This window comes from Saimiri boliviensis, chromosome 1 (genome assembly GCF_048565385.1).
Source record: "Saimiri boliviensis isolate mSaiBol1 chromosome 1, mSaiBol1.pri, whole genome shotgun sequence".
Classification (NCBI taxonomy): domain Eukaryota; kingdom Metazoa; phylum Chordata; class Mammalia; order Primates; family Cebidae; genus Saimiri; species Saimiri boliviensis.
The window spans coordinates 171,067,153-171,082,158 of record NC_133449.1 but is presented as its reverse complement, the minus strand read 5'-3'; the positions used below and the strand labels follow the sequence as shown (position 1 = coordinate 171,082,158).

At 47.8% G+C, this 15,006-nt stretch overlaps 1 protein-coding gene and 1 long non-coding RNA gene across 5 annotated transcripts in view; one reads left to right on the top strand and one right to left on the bottom strand.

The window, feature by feature from the left end:
• Window positions 1-15,006, top strand: part of FGF1 (fibroblast growth factor 1) — a 105,962-nt gene that overhangs the window by 25,035 nt on the left and 65,921 nt on the right. The window lies entirely within an intron of this gene.
• The window catches only part of LOC141580296 (uncharacterized), a 282,711-nt gene continuing 274,492 nt past the window's right edge, over window positions 6,788-15,006 (bottom strand). The window contains exon 3 of the long non-coding RNA XR_012512485.1: window positions 6,788-9,725. This is a non-coding gene — a long non-coding RNA (uncharacterized LOC141580296). The remainder of the gene's footprint in view (window positions 9,726-15,006) is intronic.

Here is a 15,006-nt window from a genome sequence, read left to right as displayed (position 1 = left end):
ATCATCCAGTGGTAATCACTGTTAAAATGTTGGTAATATTGAGTTTGTGTTGTATGAAAGAAACGTTTTCAGTTTCTTTCCTGCTTATGTCAGTATCTGTTTGCCTCTTTATCTATCTACTTAATGTACATATATATATGTGTATGCATAACAAAAACGGCAGCATAGTGTATAGGCTTTTAACTTGTATGTAATGGAATGATGACATTACTCACCTCTCAAGTATGTTTTTTGGGCAATTCCACCACAATGGGGTAGGTCAGGAAAAACCGCAGTTGTGGCTGAAATGTGGGTCCTGAAGTCAGGCAACTGCATTTAAATTCCATGCCTACCCCTTACCAGCTGTGTGACCACAGACAAGACCGTTTTTCGAAGTCTCAATTTCGATAGGTATAAATGGCACATACCCCAGAGGATGAAACCAGGTAAGACAGGTAAAGCTCTCCTGAGCACTCTGCCAGGCATGAAACAAATGTGCAGAACATATTCATCGCTATCATTGTGAAGCTAGAAGAAGCATATCCTCACAAGTCCAGTGCTTTCGAAAATTCCCTCCCATCCTACTCTGCAAGATCCAAGAAAAGTGAATGTAGAAATCACTCAAAATACCCTCTGAATATATTGCCCTTTTCCCTGATGTTTTGAAGGAGGGGAGTGTTGAAGTCTTAAGTGTTAAAGACAATTAGCTGTTTTTCTCTTTCTTACCAAAACCAGGTCTGTTGGATTAGAAATACATTTAGATAATTCTGTTGCTCACAGCTGCAAGAGGAATGTAGTCCTCCTTTCTATTTAGCAGCTGTGTTTTACAACTGTCTATCCTGAAATGAAAACAAAGCAGGCAAGAGAAAAAGAAAAAAGCAGGACTGTTTAGATCAATCCTAAATTGCTCTCAGTTTTATATAACAACACAGAAAATATCTTACCCCTAAAACACAGACCAAGAAAGAACTAACCTGATTCCTATACTGGACATCGTTTAACACAGACACACTGGCACATACATAGTAGGTTCTCCCAAACCATGTTGAATACATTTCTTGAAAATATGTTTTCCTTACAAACAGCAAGCTATTGAGGAATAAAACAGTATGTTCATGTCATCTAAATACTGTCAGAGCCTGTTCAGAGGGTCAGAAGAAGATGAAAGATGGTTAAATGAACAGATGCTTTTTCAGTTTGCGTTGCATGTTAAGAAACCTTTTCCTTTTACTTCATAGCTCAGGAAATGTGTTTATGATCCTGGTGGAATTGTGTAGAGATTTCCCTAAACCACTGTCATAGGTAGCACATGTGATAAAGCACTTCTGACGGTTGGGCCAAGTTTTTCCATTTTTGTCTAACTATGGGAAATACTCAGAAACATCTTAGCAGGTGTGTAACAGGGTGCTCTCACAGCCGAAATGGCCCTAGGGATCACAGATAACACATGTGATTATAAGGCAATTCAACATTGGGCTGAGACATTAATTGCAGGGCAAAACCCCTGAAGTCCAAATAACTGTGAGGCACATCGTAATTTCCAAATAAATGATTGGAAGTGGTAAAACTGCCAGCATCTACTGCTATCAGTTTCTTTTTTTTTTTTAATCCTAATTTCTTCATATGCTTTGCTGGCATTGGTTGAATGCCTTCTGCATGTAAGAATCTATGCCATGGGACATCCAAAGATAAAACATGGCCGGGTGCGGTGGCTCACGCCTGTAATCCTAGCACTTTGGGAGGCTGAGGGGGGTGGATCACGAGGTCAGGAATTCGAGACCAGCCTGACCAACATGATGAAACCCCTTCTCTACAAAAAATGCAAAAATTAGCCGGTTGTGGTAGCATGCACCTGTAATCCTGGCTACTCAGGAGGCTGAGGCAGGAGAATTGCTTGAATCCAGGAGGCAGAGGTTGCAGTGAGCTGACTAGCCTGGGTGACAGAGCAGGACTCCATCTAAAAAAAAAAAGGTAAAACATGTTCTCTACTCTCATGCTGTCATGTGTGAGTGGAGGGGAGCCAACAACTCAACCGTAGAAAGAATGAAGTAATGTCTGGGCAGAGCACCACATCGTGGGTCCTTGAAGGAAGGACCCTCCCGACTGGAGAGACCAGGGAAGGCTTTACAGTGGAGGTAGCATTTGAAATAGGCCTCAAAGGATGAGAAGAGTTTTAATTAGCAGAAAATGGAGCAAAGGGCCTTCCTAGCTGAGAGAACAGCAAGAACCAACATAGGAGAGCATGGAGGTTCTTGGCGTACAACAGGGAATAGGGAGCAGCTCAACTTGCTGGGATGTGGACGGACGCAGTGGGAGGTGAGGCTTTTCACACCAGGTCTGAGGTCAGTGAAATGCTTGGCCTCAGACCTTGGCCTTCCTAGCTGGGAAGTCGGAAACAAGGGAAGGTTCTGAGCCAAGGGTTGGCGCATGTAGATCTTCCTTGAGAAGCTTGACCTCAGTGGTGATGTGCGGGAGTGATGGGGACAGCAAAGCTGTGGGAGGGAGATCAATCCCAGGCTCCGGCACCCACTTTCCCCTCTGCTCAACCTCTCTGTAGCTTCAGGCAGTGCAGACCAGCCCGACTTTCCCCTTGAAGGCTGTGACCCTGTACCGCTTGGCTCTCTCCTGACTGTGGCTCTTCTCCCCGGGATCCTGGGGTTGCGCCTCTGTGGTACCCAGCCGCACTGGGTGGAGTGACCCCCAGGGTGGTTGCCTCTGTCTGCTCCACTCTTCAGGCTCCAGGTTGTTCTTCCTTGCAGATGCCATCTTTCCCCTCTGCTTCGCTTCTCCTGTGCCCGCCTCCCATTCTGGTTCTCTCCAGAGCCCGTGTCCACTGCCTGCCAGTCAGCAGAGGGATGACTCTATTCACCGCAGCCGGGACACGCCCCACAGTGTCGCACGGCAGTTGCCCTGCAGGATGGGCTGCTCCATTCTCTCAGTAAATAGCCTCTCCATTCATTCCTCCAGCCCCTCCACACCCGAGTCACCTCTGATTACTCCTTTGCAGAAAGAATCCTCTTCATTCTCCTCCTCGGGTGTCTTTGGAGCCATCCTCTCTCATGGCTCAAGTTCAGGATCTTTTGTCTATTTCAATTCAACAGCCATTTATTGAGCCCCAGGGGCTGTGCTGGTGACATAATGGTGACAAGGAAGCACATGCTTCTGTCCTAGACTAGCTCATAGTCTAGTCAAGAAGACTGAGGACTGATGAGCTTTTCAGAGATGGAAATAGAGGGCACCGTGGCCCGTGGCCTGTGGCCTCTGCTCTGCCCAGTCCCCTACCAGTAACCAACAAGTTTTCAGATGAATTTCCAAATTCCCTTCTCCAAAGTCTCGACTGGATCCACTTTTATCTGCTTGCAAAAAAACATCTAAATGCTTTGGAATGGCATCATTCAAGGTCCTCCATGATCTGACTCCAAGCTAGGTTGCACTAACCCCACGCGTCCCCATAAACCCCGTGCCCAGTGGCATCGGCCATGCACACTGGGAGAAGATGCCCTCTACTTGCCCACCCCTGGGCCTTTGTTCAAGTGATTCCTTTATTCCTTGCCCATATGTGTAAAACCTGTTTGTCCTTCCTGCTGAGATGCCACATCTTTCAGAAAGTCCTCCTGACCCCTTCCTCTTCAGCCCTCCATCTCCCCAGCCCGTGGCATGTCCTTCACAGCACTTATCACAGCTTGCCATGGTATTTATGATTTAGCTTCTCACCTTCTTTCAAGGACTGGAAGCTTATCTCATTCATCCTGAATAATCACAACAAAAATAATAGCCAAATTATGAGATGCTATAATGCATATTTTATTTATGTGTGGCAATACGCTAAGTGCTTCTTTTTCACTATCTTGTTGCACCCTTTTGATAACATTCGAGGTAGGCATCTCACTGGCTTCATTTTATAAACCAAGCTCAGAGAGATGAATTGACTTTCCAGACTTAAGTTCAGGAAGCTTCACTTCCAAACCCATGCCCTTAGCCACGACTTCACCTTTATTACCTAACTGTGTCTGGGCGAGTTCCTTGTACATAGGTCCTTACTAGGGGTGGCTCATGGCTTAATTAAGAGAATGGGACAGTGAAGACAAGAGCAGCCTCCCCAAGGTCATGTGACGAGTCACTGTCACATAGACATCACGAATGTGGGAGCTTTAGCAACCACATCTTCTCTTACACCTTTTACCTAGGAAATTGAAGTAGCAGTTTTCAAAGGGAAACTAAACATTTTTGACTGTGCTAGAAGATTAGATGGCAGTGTGTTGAATCCAAACTGAATAAATCTGACGTAATTTGGAGGGTGCTGTGCCCCGTCAGACAATCCTCTAGATCAGTTGCCTGAAGCAAAGAATTTTCCTTGTGCCCAGCTACCATGGCCTCTGCCTGAGCCCGGGAGGAGACATTTACCAAGGGGAACTCTTTCTCCCTCCCTCACTGGACTGGACCTGTCCCTTTTCTTAAGGAAGGAGTGGCATGGAACCCAGCTCTCCCCCGGGGGCCTGCCAGCTCAGCTCCAGACAGGCCTACCTTTGTGAGCGGGGGTGGGCTGGCAGGCAGGCAGGCTCTTGGACTGTGCAAGACCGCTGTGGCATCCCAAGTCAGTGGGAGGGAGGCCAGAGGGAAGGTTGAGAAAGGGAAGACAGTCACCATCAGGCCAGCCAGGGTGCTTCCTCCATTCCTTTCTGGGCATTAACAAGACAGCATGTGGATGAGTCTGAGCTAGCCCCAGGGAGCCTGGAGGAATGGAGTCCAGAGCCTGGATTTTTCAGAGCCCCACAAAGCCTGAAACATCTTTAGCATGGGACATTTACTAGCGGGATAGTGGGAGGACAGCCCGCTCCTCATCAGCCTGGGAGGGACCAAAAGGCTGATGGTCTTCCCTTTTTCCTTACTCTATTTCTTTTCTGTTTTTCTTTTTTCTTTTTGAGATGGAGTCTAGCTGTGTCGCCCCAACTGGAGTACAGTGGCTCGATCTCGGCTCACTGCAACCTCTGCCTCCTGGGTTCAAGCGATTCTCCTGCCTCAGCCTCCCAAGTAGCTGGGACTGCAGACACACGCCACTATGCCCAGACAATTTTTGTATCTGTAGTAGAGATGGGGTTTCACCATGATGGCCAGGCTGGTCTTGAACTCCTGATCTTATGATCTGCCCGCCTCAGCCTTCCAGCGTGTTGGATTACAGGCATGAACCACCATGCGGTCTCACTGTGCAGTGGCACTATCACAGTTCACTGTAGCCTCAAACTTCTGGGCTCAGGTGATCTTCCCATCTTAGCCACACGAGTAGCTGGGACAATAGGCACTCACTACCACACCTGGCTAATTAAAAACAAATGTAGAGAGAAAGCGCTGCTGTGTTGGCTGGCTGCAAGTTATCCTCCTGCCTTGGCCTCCCGAAGTACTGGGATTACAGGTGTGAGCTGCTAAACCAGGCCTCTTGCTCCATTTCTTTATTCGGCTCGAGCTTGGCTTCTCTTGCTATAGTGTAGACATCTCTATATGCCACTTTATCCTCCATATCCTGGCTGAAATGCCACGTGTTTTGTGGGGAACATGTCAGAGGCTACGCAGACCAGCGGATGGACAGACTGATGAATAAGTAAATGTTGGGAATCTTGTCTAACACACTGTGCTCTCTAGACTCTGACTCAACACCACCACACTGCTGCTGAAACCTTATACCCCATCCTATCCAGTACATTGTCTTATGCCTTTAAGAAGTTTAAAGGAGCAGACACAAGTTTTGAGAAGCTGGATTGTGTGTATATGTGTGTGATGGGGGACATGCTGCTTAGACGATGAGAGTCATCCTGGTCATCCTGTTGTGTTACGAAAACAGTGAAAAGTCCTATTTCACAGCTTCCCCCAGTGGCATCTGCAGGGCCCGTGATGCTCATACAGATTCAACCCCAATATAACAGGACGTTAAGGTTGAGCACTGGTTAAGTTTCATTCAAGTCTGGGACTTTCAGCAGTTACCATACTAGAGTGGCTTGTGTTATGATGGAATTCCACCGGCAGTCAAAGTGGCAGATAAAAGTCTGGGTCTTCCTGACCCTGGGTGGTGGTGCAAGCCAGTTATCAAAGGCAGGTTGTAGGAGCAGGGAGGTCTCACCTCGAAAATGAAGGGTTTGCCAGAGAGCCAACCTGGGGAGAAGTCATGAGCTCCATCCTGAGTGTTCATGAGATGAGAAAGACTGGGGATTAAGAAAAGATTAGGCAACACTTAGCCACCTGGGGGCCTCTCCAGCCTCCCCAAAGGAAAATTCTATTTGTTGCACTTGAAGAGGAGATCTGTGTAATCCATAATTCTCTTAGGCTCACTGGAGAACCTTCAGTGGGAAGGACCATGGCTTTCTGAAGATATGGGGAGGCTCCAAGCATGTGAGCTATGAATGTTATAAGCATGAAGCTTTATTGATAGACAAGACTCACTGGATAGAGATGAGAGGCTTTGAGGAGAATGTATTAAGGTCACTGTGAGTTGAGGGAATTCCGGGAGGTCAGAGGCAGCTAGCTGGATGCAGTGAGCCTGGGTGGGAGAGGAGACAGGAAGATGAAGAGACAGAGAAGCCTTGTGGGGGGAGGTCCTGGGTCATTCATTGCTGGAGAAAATCCCAGCCAGAACCTGTGGTGACCTTTTCCAAGGAGGAGTGAGCCAGTCCTCTTTCCAAGGTAAACAGCTCCTAAAGCAACGTGTCCAGAAGGCACCAGAGTCCTGAGAAGGGGAGCGAGGGGCAGATGGAAAGCCCAACCCAGAAAGAAGGATGGGAGGGCAGGGGGGTAGGCGGGGGGGCAGGGGCGAGGGGTGCGAGGTGAGATAGGGCACTTGCGTTGTCTTGGGGTTCCCAAGGTATCTCAGGAATAATATTTTTATAAAGTAAAGTTTGCAGGTTTTATTTTTTATTTTTTTTAGATGAAGCCTTGCTATGTTGCCCAGGCTGGTCTCAAACTCCTGGGCCCAAGCAATCCTTCACCTCAGCCTCCAGAGTAGCTGAGATTGCAGCACAAATAACACTTTTTAGAAAATGCAATACCGTTACATAAGGCAGTGTTACTATTATTTCAATGTTACTGTTTAATAATTTGTTTTTATCATCCTCATTAACATTTATACAATGCGGCACTGTGCTAAGCAGCTTACCGAACTGTACCTCATTTTATCCTCACAATAACCCTATGAGTTTAGGTAATATTGTAATCTCTGCTATAGAAAAGAGGAAAGTGAGGTTCAGAGAGGTGACATCACCTCGCCACATATCACGCTGTCAAGACTTGTCCTCAGCTGGGCTGACTCCAGAGCCCAGGCTCCCATCCACCAGGGAAAAGACTCAACCAGCCTAGAAGAGGAATTACCTGGCCATCGACAGTGCCGTGAATCAAACACAGGCAGAACAATCACAAAACACCCCACTGCCACTTACTGGATGGCTACTTCCATATTTTATCAGATCGAAGATAGAATAACTTGGAAGTTCGACCATCACTTCACGTACCATGAAGAAAAAATGCTGCATGGTCTGATTTCAGAGACGTTCAAATACTGAAAATAGGGCATCTGAGGCTTGATGAAATATGACACGTGCTGTACCATGCTAGGAGCCTTGCCTCTACGGGCTTGTCTGTCCAAACAACAGTCCTTTTGTGTCACCCCTACATTTGCAGAGGACACAGGGCTTAGAGCAGTGGCGTTCATGTCCATAGCTGGTGACACGGAGCTAGGGAGCCACATAGCTTGGATCTGTCCTTGGCAACCTCCTGTGCCCAAATCCCTGCCCTGACCCGTCAGTGCATGCTGTCTCTGAAGTGGAGGGCGGGGGGCGGGGGGGAGCTGCCTTTGTTATTTGTTCCTTCCTGTGGGCAGCCAGCTTGGCAAACAGAAAACACAATGGAGCACCTAACTCCAGGAAAAGAGAACACCTTGCCTCCTTCCTCCCCTGGGGCTCATCTGTGCCTGGGCTCACTTGGAGCTGCTCACTGCCCCTGGACTTCAGGGGTGTTGGTTGTGACGCCAGGTGACCCCTTCAGCAGGATCCCAGCAGCTCTGGCCGTTGATTTCCTAGTTCATAAGCCTCCATGGTCCCGGCTGTTTCGGACCCATCTCTTTCTTTTCCCAAGCTCCACTTGTGATTTGTGCCAGATTTGGAAGCATCATCCTTGACCCTGAACTTTGTTCTTCCTACATCTCCCCTGCCTCCTCCCATCTCTCCAAGTGTCTTAACTCTTCAGCCTCACCCCGCCTCCTTCGAAAGCCTTACTCATACCTTAACCACGTCCTAGCTCTGTTCACATCCAATCGCTAATGGTTTTCTAGAATCCCTGCAATGTTACGATGAAAATCTGGGGCAAGAGAGCGGTGGGACGAAGAGGTTGTCTGTGTGGAAAAAAGTCAACTGGACAAGTTTCCTGGCTTTGATTTTTGACCCTAAGACCTCCTTCCTCCACTGTGGGCCGTGTATCTTCAAGCTGGCTTCTCTTGGTTTCTCAGCTCATGTCATCACCAAGTATCTTCTTGCCCTCTGTCTCAACCTCTTGGCTATCTTTCCCGTAAGTTTCCATAGGGAAGAAGGCAGTTTTACTTAAATTAGATCTTCCCCATCTCTTTAAAACACGCTTGTTCTCCCTCCTCCCAGCCACTGAGTCATACTTTCCCATCTTTTCAAAGACTTCCCTGTCACTGGAGATGAAGGCTAGGGCTTGGCCCTTTCTCCTTTTCTGATCTTACTCCCCACTTCAACAAGAAATTAATATCACAACTTGGAAAGACTTCCTAACTGGTAAAATTGTTCTACTGGAAAAGCTCATTTCTTTTTTTCTTTCTTTTTTTCCTGATTAACCTTCTTCTCACTCATCCTCTGTCCTTCAGAATCTTTTTCCTTTGTATGACTGTCTCAACTCAACCTAACTTTCGTTCAAAGCCCTGCTGAGAGGAACATGAAAACATTTTGCGGGCCAGGCACAGTGGTGCATGCCTATAATCCCAGCTCTTTGGGAGGCTGAGGCAGGTGGATCATTTGAGCCCAGGAGTTCCAGACCAGCCTGGGCAACATGGCAAGACCCTATCTCTACAAATACAAAGAAATTTATCCAGGCCTCAAGGTATGCATCTATAATTCCAGCTACTTGGGAGGCTGAGGTGGGAGGATTGCTTGAATGCAGGAGGTCGAGGCTATAATGAGCTGAGACTGTGCCACTTTACTACAGCCTGGGACAGAGTGAGATGCTATCTTAAAAAAAAAATTGCAATTTCAACACACTAAACCTTTACTGGATGTTAGATTTATTTACTTTCAGTATTTAGTTAAAGTCTGAAAACTGCTACCTATAGGTTTCCTTTGTTCTAAGTTCCCGCAGGGCAGAGAGATGTCTGTTTCATTCACCCACTCCATACATAGAGGAAGCTGGAGGAGAAAATATGCGCTGAATGAATGAATGACTAGAGGTCCTCACCGGGCTTTTGGGTTCATTTACGGTGTAAGCTCACATAGGCATCCATTCATTCAACAAATATTTACTGAGACCCGACTGTGTTTCAAGCCCTGTGTTAAGCATAGTGATATGCTTATAGTGACATAACATAGTGATAAAACCAACAAAAACCCTTGCCCTCTTGAAGCTTACCTTCTAATGGAAAATGACGGTTCAAAAATCACTGAATTGGTGTCCACCTAATATTGGACTCTAATTAAAGCACGTTGGAGAAAGTCTCAAAATTACAGGAAGTCGAATTCACATTTCTTCCAAGAGAGCTAAAAAATTGGGAAAAAGGAGACACAATTAGCAAACAAGATGAGAACACTTTTAATGGCTTTACTGAGATATAATTCACAATTATACAACTCATCCAGTCAAGTGTACAATTCAATGGCTTTTCGTGTATTCAGTGCCATGCAACTATTGCCGCTATCTATTCTCAGAACACGTACGAATCAGCAATCATTCCCTGCCTGCCCCTCCCTCAGCCCCAGGCACCACTAATCTACGTTCTGTCTCCATAGATTTGCTTCATGTAAATGGAATCGTACAATATGTGGTCTTTTGTGACTGGCTTTTTAAACTTAATATAATATGCTCAAGGTTCATCCACGTTGTAGCATGCATCAGTATCACATTCCTTCTTAAAAAATTTTTTTTTATTCTTATGCTTTAAGTTCTGGGGTACATGTGTAGAACATGCGGGTTTGTTACATAGGTATACATGCGCTATGGTGGTTTGCTGCCTCCATCACCCTGTCATCTACATTAGGCATTTCTCCCAATGCTAGCCCTCCTCTTTATGGTGGACTATTTTGCACAGGTATGCTATGTTTTGCTTACCCACTCATTTGTGGCTTTCCATTTTGGCTTTATGAGTAATTCTGCTATGAACATTAATATACTCATTTTTGCATGAATATGTTTTCATTTCTCTTAGTTGCATACTTAGGTGCTGGATTGTTGGGTCATATGGTCACATGATGCTTAACTACTTGAGGGACTGTTTTCCAAAGTGGCTGCACCATTTTACATTCCCACCAGCAATGTATGAGGGTTCCAATTTCCCCATATCCTTGCCAACACTTGTTATTGGGTGCCTTTTGAAGAAAGCCAGCCCAGAGGGTGTGAAGTGATATTATGCTTTTCAGTTGCATTTCCCTGGTGGCGAATGGTGTTGAGCATCTTTTCAGGTGGAGATGAGCACATCTGCATTGTGTTTGTGAGGCAGCTATTGATCCAGTGTCCAGCCAATGCCTGCATGTCACAGGTGCTCAATGACATTTGTTGAATAAGTGTAATTAAGGGTGGAGCAAAGAAGGCTGGGTGCGTTGGCTCACACCTGTAATCCCAGCATTTTGAGAAGCCAAGGCGGGTGGATCACCTGAGGTCAGGAGTTCAAGACCAGCCTGGCCAACATGGCAAAACCCCGTCTCTATTAAAAATACAAAAAATTAGCCAGGTGTGGTGGCAGGCACCTGTAATCCCAGCTACTCAGGAGGCTGAGGCAGGAGAATTGCTTGAACCCAGGAGGTGGAGTTGCAGTGAGCTACCAAGATAGCCCCATTGCACTCCAGCCTGGGCGACAAGAGCAAAACCCGTCTTAAAAAAAAAAAAAAAAAAAAAAGGAGTGGAGCCAAGAAAAGTACCTTGAAGGATAAGGGTTCTATTAGCTATGGGAAGCCTGCAAGAGGAGCGGTGTATGAGGGACAGTATTTTGCAGATATGAAGCAACGTATTTCCCCCTTGTTACCACACATCCTGCCTTTAAACCATGTTCTATTTGGAGCCTCGCTTCTCAGAGCCTGGGCCAGGAGGCCTGCTGCCCGGAGCCAGAGAAGGAAGGAGGAACACAGAATAAAAGAGACAGTTGGCTTAACCACTGAGATTTATGGAAAGATTTGCAAAATGGCTTTCACTCCATTGTAACATAGCAGGGGCTAGGCCTGGAAGACAGACGGTGGCATTTCTGTCACTGCGGTAGGGGATGCCTGTCTACCACTGGGGGATGGCCCTGAAGATGGGGATGGAAAAGAAGATCCGACGTATGTGTCTTTGGCATTAGAAATTTTCCAATGAGCTGATGAGAACATGGAAGGCAAGGCAGCCCTGCAGCATGGGGAGCCTGCAGAGCTGAGAGGCTGAATGGGTATGATCAGAGTGGGTGTGCATTACACTCCAGATTTCTACTGCTCCTGCGTGATATAGATGCTGAGATGAGAGCCAGAGGCCACTGTGGGGTGACCCCGCAGCAGAGCCGGGGCAGACCTCCTGGGCAGGGAGGGAGAAACCCACAGCCAACAAGACCTAGCCAGCCAAGGAGCCGCCCTGGGCCCTGACCCAGCCGAGAAACCAGCGGCCCCAACTTGAGTCATGAGGCCAAAGGGTGGGCAGCCACAGGGCAGGCCCAGGGCTCCATGCTGGAGACTGTGTGCCTCGGGCCAGCTCTTCCCTTACAGTCAGAGGTTGAGTGGCTCCCACTCCTCCTAAAGTTAGACGCCACAGGCAGGGCAGCCGAAGACAAAGGAAGCTCTGAAGGACAGAGCTTGACTATCAGGACTGTTTCATTCTTGCACCGAATGAACATAAAGATGTTTCAGCTGCCTCACAGGTGAGGCCTTGGGAGGAAGCCCAGATAAGAGACAAACTAAGGGAAACTACAGTCATGTTGTGTGAGAAAACGTGTCACACGTGCCCACGGGCCCGTTTATGGTCAGCTCAGCAGCAAACTGGCCTAACACAGGGCCCGCAAGACCAGGGATGCAGTCCCATTAGAGTTACTGTGCCAGTGGCCTTTCAGAGGCCTGCTCTGGAGCCCAAGAGCTTCTGGGCGAGAGAATTTCTCCCCTTTGACCAGAGAAACAGACCAAAGGGCATGTTGTCTGTCATCTTTGGCCGTGATTCTCCCGGAAGCATTTGGAGACATGTGGGTGGGCCCGGATGAGAAACGGACTCCCACCGGCAATGTGGCACCTCTCGGCTTTGAGCCCTCTCTGTGTTCCAGGCTCTGGGCTAATTCCTCACATGTGTCACTGAATCCTCCCACCAGCAACTCCCTGAAAGTCTATTTTGTTATTCACATTGTATAAAGACATGGAGGCCTGAGTGTTCTCCTGGGAGCTGCTGTCGGGCAGCATTTAAACACAGTGATGTAACTGCCTGGGCTGGGCACTTCACCACCACGAACACCCCCTCTCACAATTCTGCCTCAAAGTTCCCCTTAAAACTGACACAAGATCTGCTAAAGTACTGTTTATTGAAGAAAAATACAAACATTTTTATTGTCTTTTTTTTTTTTTTTTTTGAGACAGTCTTACTCTGTCACCCAGGCTGGAGTGCAATGGCATGATCTCGGCTCACTGCAACCTCCACCTCCCAGGCTCAAGCAATTCTACTGCCTCAGCCTCCCAGGTAGCTGGGACTATATACAGGCACCCACCATCACACCTGGCTAATTTCTTTTTTTTTTTTTTTGTAGAGATGAGATTTCACCATATTGGCCAGGCTGGTCTCGAACTCCTGACCTTGTGATCCACCCACCTCAGCCTCCCAAAGTACTGGGATTACAAGCATGAGCCACCATGTCCAGCCTATTGTCTTTTATTTGTCAAAAATACATGCCTGTTTCACAATAATAACGATGGTGACCATGTAGCCAAAGTGATAATGACCCTGAATGAGAGCTCATTTCAGACATGCTTCCCCAACACATGCCAACAGCAGCAAATGCAAGGCTTCAGCAACGCTGGTAATATAACTATTCCCCAAAGACTTTATACTCAGTTCATCTCAGAGTGAATGCTTCCCCCCACCCAGCCATCCAGCTTTCATCTCACAAGGACTGAGCCCACCACATGCCAGGCACTGGGGACTCAAGTGACCAGGCAGTTCCTCCCTTGGAGGAGTTTACCATCATGGCAGAAGCATCCCCAGAGCACCGTGTACACAGGTACCACAGGAGGGTGACTCTCTGCAGCCTGCACGTTCTCTTCCTTTGGGTCTCAGCTTAAATATCACCTCTTCAAGGGAGCTTGCTAGTCAGTCTTCCTCTATTTTTCTGTCTCACTTCCTTGATATCCTCCAAAAACACAACTGACAATTTTTCTTTCTTTGTCTTTTAACTTGTGTGTGTGTGTGTGTGTGTGTGTGTGTGTGTGTGTGTTGCCCGTGAAGCCACAATACAATGTGGTCCCATAAGGGCATGAGCCACAACTCTCTTATTCACAAAGGTACCTCCAAGGCATGACACATACTAGGAGTTTAGTTCGTTAATTAAATGAAAAAAAGTTGCAACCAGATGGTCAAGAGCCTTGGATGCCATGCTAAGAAGTTTGGACTTTGGCCTTTAGGCCATGAGAAATAACAGGAAATTGGATCGGGGTAAGGCATGATCAGATCTGTGGTTTGGAAAGCCAAGAATGGAGATGCTGTGATGAGGTAAGAGGAATGCGCTATGGAGAGAAAAACTAACTGCCATGGATAAGGCTCGAGAATGTGCTGGCCTGACCTGAGACACTGTTGGGAGGGAAGGAGCATTTCGGAAACATTCAGGTGGAATCATCTGGGATGCCTGTGGGTAGTGAGGGAAAAGGAATATGACTAAGGCATAGTAAGTAGCTGGGGCTATTTTGTAACCACTGTGCCGTCACTGATTAAGCAGAGGTAACGAAAGAAGGAGAATGCGAGACATCCACCGTGGGCTGTGTCTGCAGAATGTCATAGAAGGTTTCTTGGAGGTGGTGGGAGCTTTGAATGCAATGACCAGGATGGGGGCACAGGGCAGGATTTGAGAGGCATGGGTAGAACCTGAGGCAGACCGGCGCTCACAGAGAGTACTACACACTCAGACAGACCACCTAGGATGAGCCCCTGAGGACGCCACACTCCAAAAGGTGGCAAAAGGCAGAGAAGCCAGGGCCGGACACTAAGCCAGAGGAGGAGAAGGAAGACTCGGACACCAGCGTTATTATTGACACCAGAGGGGTGAGAATTGTCCAGAGTGGGGTGGAAAGTGCTGCTGCCCGCTGGGGCTGGGAGTCCAGCAGAGAGCGTGGTGGGCACACTCAGTCTTGGGCAGGCACGCAGCCGCAGCCAGCAGCATGGCGAGTGCGGTGGGTCAGGTCTCCGGAGGGTGAAAGGGAAGCCAGATAGCAGGAATCTCTGAAGCAGTCAAAGTCAAGTTAAAAAAGAAAAACGTCCACAACTGACCACACGGCCTCAGGCTACTGCAGCCCAGGTGTGGGAGGAGACCATGGGCCGTGGTGGTGGAGAGGGTGGGCTAGATGGGGGACTGCAGAGGGTTGGGGATGCCGGAGAGGTATGGAAGGTGCTGACATCCTTCAGAAAGTTCAGCTGTGCAGAGAAGCAGAGAATAGGGCAGGAGCAGGAGGGCCCTGGGTGGGTGGGCAGGATTCTCCAGGGGGAGGGAACTTAGCAAGTTTGGGGCTGAAGGGAGTCGGTGGACCGCATTCTTGCCCTCTTGAAAAGTTGTTTTTTCCTTTACGTTGGAAAAATACCTGCAGTAGGGCTGGGTGCAGTGGCTCACACCTGTAATCC